Here is an 8,704-nt window from a genome sequence, read left to right as displayed (position 1 = left end):
CCTTACCTTTGGTCTGTAAAGAGCCTCAAGTTCTTGTACTTTAAAAACAAAATATAAAATTATTTTTCTTGTCTTTAGTTTACTTTTTATGTAAGACTCTACCTTTTTCACCTTTCCTCTCAGGAAAATAGTAGTATATGTTCTGTTTAAACCCAATTCTTTCCAGTCACTTCCTACCTTGTAGGTTTCTGACATTTTCCTTCATTTTTCTACTGAAAATACTTGTGCTAAGTCACTTATAACTTTTCTCTCTATATAAACAAATACATGTTCACATATATACCCATAGATGCTTATAAACTGTTATATTTTCATTTTTTTCAAATTTTGATTCCTCAATAGTCTTTTTATTTTAAAATTGAAAAACCCATAAAAATATTAAGGTAATAAGAAATATAATGCATTATTCTACCACTTAAAGTTCACTACTATTTTGGTTTATTTCTTTTCCAATAACAGGTAGAGAAGAATTTAGCTAAGCCACACCCAGATTCTTGACCCACAGAAACCTTAAAGATTATAACACGATGCCACAAACTTCCTATATCAAATATCTGAATTAAATGGACACTTTAAGGGAAATACAGTTGTCAACAAAGTTGGCTAATAAAATAAAATTGCAGGTAGTCAAAGTTCTGTCTTTTCACATTCAAGCTAGAATTTATGTACAACTTTCAAGAAACGGATAATTTCTCTTTTTTAAAAATTATTTTTATTAACATATAATGTATTATTTGCCCCAGGGGTACAGGTCTGTGAATCATTAGGCTTACAACACTTCACAGCACTCACCATAGCACATACCCTCCCCAATGTCCGTAACACAACCACCCTCTCCCTTTCCCCCCAGCCCCCAGCAACCCTCAGTTTGTTTTGTGAGATTAATTCTCTTATGGTTTGTCTTCCTCCTGATCCCATCTTGTTTCATTTTTTCCTTCCCTACCCCCACAACCCCCTGCCATGCCTCTCAAATTCCTCATATCAGAGAGATCCTATGATAATTGTCTTTCTCTGATTGACTTATTTCATTCAGCATAATACTCTTTAGTTCCATTCATGTCATTGCAAATGGCAAGATTTCATTCTTTTGATGGCTGCATAGTATTCGCTGTGTGTGTGTGTGTGTGTGTGTGTGTGTGTGTACACTACATCTTCTTTGGATAATTTCTATTTTATGAGAGTAATTCACATGATAGAATAAAATAGCTTATCAACATTTAATGAAATAGAATGACTACTATATAGAAACGTCACAAGGACAATGTATTACGTATTAATTGCATAACAAAATACCCTGAAATGTAATGGCTTAAAATAACAAACATTTATTATCTTAAGGTTTCTGTGGGTCAAGAATCTGGGTGTGGCTTAGCTAGGTGACCATTTTATGTTTATAGCAATTTACCTTCAATAGCTGACTAAAGCTCTCTACTTTTACTCCTACCTTCTATATTTTTGATGTCCCAATTTATGTCATTATATATTGTTCATTTATTAACCAATTAAAGTCACTAGAGTTACTTTAGTACTTTTTCCCTTCTTTAACCTCTATACTATAGTTAAGTGGTTAACTCACTATCTTATTATAGACTTAAAGTTTTCTGAACTTGACAATATATTTTTCGTTTTTAACAGTTCGTTGTATACTTTCATATGTTTTCATGTTGCTGACTAACATCTTTTTATTTGAGCTTGAAGGACTCAGTTTATTTTATTTTTGTGAAGTACTGATCTAGTGGTGATCAGCTTCTTCATTTTTGTTTATCTGGGAATGTCTTTACTTCTCCTTCATATCTGAAGCAGAATTTGCCATTGACTATTCTTGGATGCCAGTTACTATCTTCAACACTTTGGGTACATTATTACACTCTCCTGGCCTGTAGGGTTTCTACTGAGGTAGTCCCTGACAGACTAATAGTGGTTCCTTTGTGAGTTATGCACTCTTTCCCTCTCAATTTCTTTAGGTTTCTTTTTTTATTTTTTATTTTCAATTGTTTTGTTATAAATGTTCTTGGAGAACATCTTTTCACATTGAGATAATAGGGCACAGATAATGATCTATTAGCTTTGAAAACTTGAATGTCCAAATCTCTCCCTTGGTTTGGGAGATTAATCAACTATTACATTTTTAAATAAACTTTCTGTCCCATAATTCCTCTTTCTCTTTCTGGAATCCAGATTCTTTTCTATTCTTTTCTTTGTTAAATATTTATTTATTTATTTTGGAGAGAGAGAGAGAGAAGCAGAGAGGGAGAGAGAGAATCTCAAGCAGACTCCCCGTTGAGCACAGAGTCTGGCAGGTGGCTGTATTCATGACCTGAGCCCCAAGTTCATGAACTGAGCTGACACCAAGAGTCAGATGCCCAACTGGCTGAGCTACCCAGACGCCCCTGGAATCCAGTTTATTCTAACATTTTTTTTGTTTGAATGCCATAGATCCTTCAGGCTTGTTTTGCTTTTTAAAATTCTTTTGTTTTGGTTCTTCCAACTGTGTTATTTCAAAATTCCTATTCTCTAACTTATTTACTATTCTATCTGTTCTACTCTACTACAGGCATTCTCTATTCATTCTTCATTTCATTCATTGAATCCTTTTTTAAAATCAAGTATAACTGACATACAATATTGTATTAGTTTCAGATGCATAACATAGTGATTTGGTATTTATATATTGCAAACTTATCTGTCATCATACAAAGTTGTTATAATTATTGACCATATTTTCTATGCTATATATTATATCTCCCTGTCTTATTTATTTAATAACTGGAAGAATATACCTCTTAATCCCCTTCACCTATTTTGTCTATTCCTCCACTACCTCCCCTCTGGTAACTACCAGTTTTTTCTCTGTATCAATGAGTCTTTTTTTGTTTTGTTTTGTTTGTTTGTTGCTTGTTTTTTAGATTCTATATACAGGTGAAATCACATAGTATTTTGTCTTTCTCTGTCTAACTTATTTCATTTAACATAATACCCTTTAGATCTATCTATGTTGCCTCAAATAGTAAGATTTCATTCTTTGTTATGGCTGAGTAATATTACTTACACACACACACCACATCTTTATCCACTTGTCTATTGACAGACATTTAGGTTGCTTCCACATCTTGGTGATTGTAAATAATACTGCAGTAAACATAGGCATGCATATGTTTTTTTGAATTCATGTTTTCATTTCTTTGGACAAATACTCAGAAGTGAAATTCCTGGATTGTTTGATAGTTCTTTTTAAAATTTTTTGAAGAATGTCTATTTTGGTTTTCATAGTGACTATACCAGTTTACATTCCCATCAGCAGTGCATGAGAGTTCTTTTTCCACATCTTTGTCAATGCTGGTTATTTCTTGTCTTTTTGCTAATAGCTATACTGACAGGCGTGAGGTGATAGCTCACTGTGATTTTGGTTTGCATTTCTTTCTTTTTTTTTTTTTTTTTTAAAGATTTTATTTATTTATTTGATAGAGATCACAAGTAGGCAGAGAGGCAGGCAAAGAGAGAGGGAGAAGCAGACTCGCTGCTGAGCAGAAAGCCTGATGCGGGGCTCATGACCTGAGCCGAAGGCAAAGGCTTTAACCCACCGAGCTACCCAGGCACTCTTTGGTTTGCATTTCTTTGATGGTTAGTGATATTGAACATTTTTTGCATATGTCTATTGGACATCTGTATGTCTTCTTTGGATAAAATGCCATCTTCCCATTTTTCAATCAGATGGTTTGATTTTTTTGATATTGAGTTTTATGTTTTTAAGGTATATTTTGGATGTCAACCCCTTATTTGATATATTACTTGTGAATATCTTCTCCCATTCAGCAGGTTGTCTTTTTATTTTGTTGATGGTATTTTTTATTGTGCAAAATCTTTTTGTTTGATGTAGTCTCATTTGTTTATTTTTGTTTTTGTTGTCCTTGCCTGAGGAGATGGATCCAAAAAAATACCGCTAAGACTAATGTCAAAGAGCTTACTGCCCAAGTTTTCTTCTAGGAGTTTTATGGTTTCAGAGCTTATATTTAAATCTTTAATTCATTATGCATGTATTTTTGCATGTGGTGTAAGAAAGTTGTCCAGTTCCATTCTTTTGCATGTAGCTGCCCAGTTTCCCAACACCAATTACTGAAAAGACTGTATTTTCCCTATTGTATATTCTTGCCTCCTTTATCACAGATTAATTGACCATTTAAGCCATAGATTTAATTCTGAGCTTCTATTCTGTTCCATTGATCAATGTGTCTATTTTCATGTCATTACCATACTGTTTAGATTACTAATAGCTTTGTAGTATGATTTGAAACCTGGGACAATTATACCTCCAGCTTTTTTCTTTCTCAAGATTGCTTTGGCTATTCAGGGTCTTCTGGGCTTCCATACAAGTTTTAGGATTATTTGTTTTAGTTCTGTGAAAAGTGCCATTGGTATTTTGATAGATATTGCATTAATCTGAAGATTGTTTTTGTAGTATGGACATTTTAACCATATTAAATTTTCTAATCCATGAGCATAGTATACCTTTCCATTTATCTGTGATATCTTTAGTTTCTTTTATCAGTGTCTTATAGCTTTCAGAATATATGTGTTTTACCTCCTTGGTTAAATTTATTCCTTGGCATTTTATTTTATTTTTTGATATAATTGTAAATGGCATTGTTTTCTGAATTTCTCATTCTGATAGTTCATTATTAGTGTTTAGAAATTAGTATATGACAACAGATTTCCAAATATTGATTTTGTATCCTGCAAATTTATTGAATTTATTTATTCTAATAGTTTTTGGTGGCTGCCTTAAAGTATATATATGTGTATATATATATATGATTGAGATATATATATATATATATAGATAGATAGATAGATATATCTATATATATATGGCATTATGTCACCGGAATGTAGTTGACAATTTAACTTCTTCCTTTCTAATTTGGATGGTTTAGGTATTACTGTAATTCTGGCCTCATAAAATGAGCTTGGAAGAATTCCTTCCGTTTCAATAATAATTTGAATAATTTGAGAAAGATCTTAACTGTTCTTTAAGTATTTGGTAAAATACAACTGTGAAGCCATCTGGGCTTGGATTTTTGTTTGTCAGGATTTTTGATTACTGATTCATTTTCATTACTAGTAATTAATCTGCTCAGATTTTTGTGTCTTCCTGGTTCAGTCTTGGAATATTGGTTGTTTCTAGGGGTTTATCCATTTCTTCTAGGTTTTCTAATTTATTTGTGTATAACTGCTTTTAGTAGTCTTTAATGATTCTTTGTGTTTCTGTGGTATCAGTTGTAATGTCTCCTTTTTCATTTCTGATTTTATTTATTTGGGCCCTCTCTCTTATTTTCTTGATGAGTCTTGCTAAAGGTTTATCAATTTTGTTTATCTTTTTGAAGAAAAGCTTTATTTTTTTAGTCTCTGTTTATTTCTGCTCTCAGTTTTATCATTTTCTTTTTTCAACTAATTTTGTCCTTTTTTTTTTTTTTCTAATTTCCTTAGGAGTAAGATTAGATTGCTTACATTTGAAATTTTTCTTGTTTCCAGAGGTGGACCTATTTCATTTTATTTTTTTAAAGATTTTATTTATTTATTAGACAGAGATCACAAGTAGGGAGAGAGGCAGGCAGAGAGAGGGGGAAGCAGGCTCCCTGCTGAGCAGAGAGCCCAATGAGGGGCTCAATCCCAGGACCCTGGGATCATGACCTGAGCTGAAGGCAGAGGCTTTAACCCACTGAGCCACCCAGGCGCCCCCTATTTCATTTTTTTAAAAGATAAGATACAAGTCAAATTTATCAGATTTGTCCAGTCAGCAATGGTGATCTTCTTTCTGGTCTTGGCATTCTTGGACCCAAAGCACTTCATGGTTTCCATAATATTCATGCCCTCTTTCACCTTACAAGGACCATGTGCTTGTCATGCAATCACTCAATTTTGGCAGTGCAGATGAAATCCTGGGAACCATTTGTATTGGGTCTAGCATTTGTCATGAGCAAGATGCCAGGACCTGTATGCTTCAGGATGAAATTCTCGTTCTCAAATTTCTCCCCAGAGATGGACTTGTTGCCAGTGCCATTATAGGATGTGAAATAACTACTCTGGCAAATAAATCCTAGCATAATCCTGTGAAAACAGGAGCTTTTATAACCAAATCCATTTTCCCTGGTGTTCGTGAAAGTTCTCTGCTGTCTTTGGAAATTTGTTTGCAAACAGCTCAATGAGATGTGACCTAAAGGCTTTCTATCCATGGAAATGTGGAAGAAGACAGTGGGGTTGTCCTTGGCTGGTGATATGGGTCGTTCTAGGGCAGCTGTGTCTGCAAGGCCTGTGTCTTCATTTTCATTTGTCTCTAGGTAGTTTTTGATTTTTTTTTCTTGACCCATTGATTGTTTAGTGGCATGTTGGTTTCCATGTGTATGTTTGTTTGTTCCATTTTTATTGTAATTGATTTCTAGTTTCATATCATTGTGGTTGGAAAAGATGCTTCATATGATTTCAATCTTCTTAACTTTATTGAGACATGTTTTGTGGCCTCATGTGCAATCTATCCTGAAGAATGTTCCATGTGCACTTAAGAAGAATATGTATTCTGCTGATTTGGGTTAAATATTCTATATATATGTCTATTAGTTCCATTTGGCCTAATGTATCATTTAAGACCAACATTGCCATATTAATTTTTTGTCTATCCATTGATGTAAGTGGGCTATTAAAGTCCCCTACTACTATTGTGTTATTGTTAATTTCTCCCTTTTTGTCTTTTAATATTTGTTTTGTATGTTTAGGTGCTCCTATCCATGTAATGACCTTCTTTGTCTTGTTACACTTTGTTTTAAAATCTCGTTTGCCTGATATTTATAGTAGCATTATCTACAATAGCCAAATTATAGAAACAGCCCAAGTGTCCGTCAATTGATGAATGGATAAAGAAGATATAGTATGTTACTCAGTCATAAAAAAGAATGAAAGCTAGCCATGGATGGAGCTAGAGAGTATAATGCTAAGTGAAATAAGTCAGTCAGAGAAAGACAAATACCATATGATTTTACTCATATGTGGAGTTTAAAAAACAAAACAAAGGGGAAAGAAAGAGAGAAACAAACCAAAAAACAGACTCAACCTTTGAGAATAAACTGATGGTTACCAGAGGGGACGTAAGGGTGGGGGAAGATAGGTGAAATAGGTAATGGGGATTAAATAGTGTGCTTGTGATGAGCACTGGGTGTTGTATGGAGGTGTTGAATCACTATATTGTACACTTGAAACTGATTACACTGTAAGCAAACTGCTGCCCAGCAGGGAGGCCAATGCAAGACTCAATCCCAGAACCTTGAGATCATGACCTGAGTTGAAGGCAGATACTTAACCAACTAAGCCACCCAGGTGTCCCTGCATGAAATATCTTTTTGTATCTTTTCACTTTCAGTGTGTGTCTTCAGGTTTTTTTTTTTTTTTTTTAAATTTTATTTATTTATTTGACAGAGATCACAAGTAGGCAGAGAGGCAGGCAGAGAGAGAGGAGGAAGCAGGCTCCCTGCTGAGCAGAGGGCGGATGTGGGGCTCGATCCCAGGACCCTAGGATCATGACCTGAGCCGAAGGCAGAGGCTTTAACCCACTGAGCCACCCAGGCGCCCCTGTCTTCAGGTTTGAAGTGAATCTCTTGTAGGCAGCATGTAAATAGATCTTGGTGGTTTTTTTTTTTTTTTTTTTTTTTAAATCCATTCAGTTATCCTATGTTTTTTGCTGGGTGCATTTAGTCCATTTACATTTAAAATAACAATTGATGTGTATGTACTTATTGCCATTTTGTTGACTGTTTTTGTGGTTCTCTGTTCTTTACTTCTCTTGCTCTCTTCTCTTATGATTTGGTGAGTTTCTTTAGCGTTATGTTTGGATTCCACTGTCTTTACTTTTTGTGTATCTATTATAGTTTTTTTGTTTGTGGTTACTAGGAAGTTCATGTATAAAAACCTATATATATAAAACAGTCTATTTTAAATTGGTGGTGATTTAAATTGGAATGCATTATAAAAGCTCTACATTTCTCTCCCCTACATGTTTTACATTTTTGTTATCTTTTAAGTCTTTTTATTTTGTGTATCCCTTAACTAATATTGCAGTTATACTTGATTTTATAAGTTTTGTCTTTCAACAACTTCATACTAACTTTATAAGTGATTGATCCTTTACCTATATTACATGTTTGCCTTTACCAGTGAGATTTTTTTTCTTTCATATATTTTCTTATTTCTAGTAATGGCCTTTTCCTTTTCACTTAAAGAAGTGCTTTTAGTATTTCTAATGCAATCTTCCTATTGTGGTGGGGCCGTACCTGCTGGAGATGTACTGATTTGTAGGACTATCCCATTCCTGGCTGGCTCCTCCATAACTCCTAAGATCATGCGGGTAGATGAGAGTGGCCCACCAGTCAGGTTGGTTACGAAGACTGGTTGTGACTGCTGTGGGAGTGTTATTGGGTGAAGATATTGTTGTGTCACCTATAGTTCTGGCAACCGTGAATGGTTGTGCATGGCTGGCAATGTGGTAGGACACCTGGTGTTATTAGTCTAAAGGGAGGATTCTAAAATGTTGCCTGCCAGATCCAGGTTTAGTGGAGCAGCGCAAGATAGCAAAGTGGCTGCTACCAGTGTCCCAATCCTCAGGGAGAGTCCTGGCTGTCTCCTCCCTCTCCTGTAGGCACTCCAAGATTAGTCAGTGGGT

The 8,704-nt window shown here is 34.6% G+C and overlaps 1 pseudogene; it reads right to left on the bottom strand.

The window, feature by feature from the left end:
• Nucleotides 1-5,736: 5,736 nt before the first annotated feature.
• Nucleotides 5,737-8,385, bottom strand: LOC116584126 (annotated as a pseudogene).
• Between the last annotated feature and the right edge of the window lie 319 nt (nucleotides 8,386-8,704).

This window comes from Mustela erminea, chromosome 2, assembly GCF_009829155.1.
Source record: "Mustela erminea isolate mMusErm1 chromosome 2, mMusErm1.Pri, whole genome shotgun sequence".
NCBI lineage: Eukaryota > Metazoa > Chordata > Mammalia > Carnivora > Mustelidae > Mustela > Mustela erminea.
This window is presented reverse-complemented; position numbering and strand designations above follow the sequence as displayed.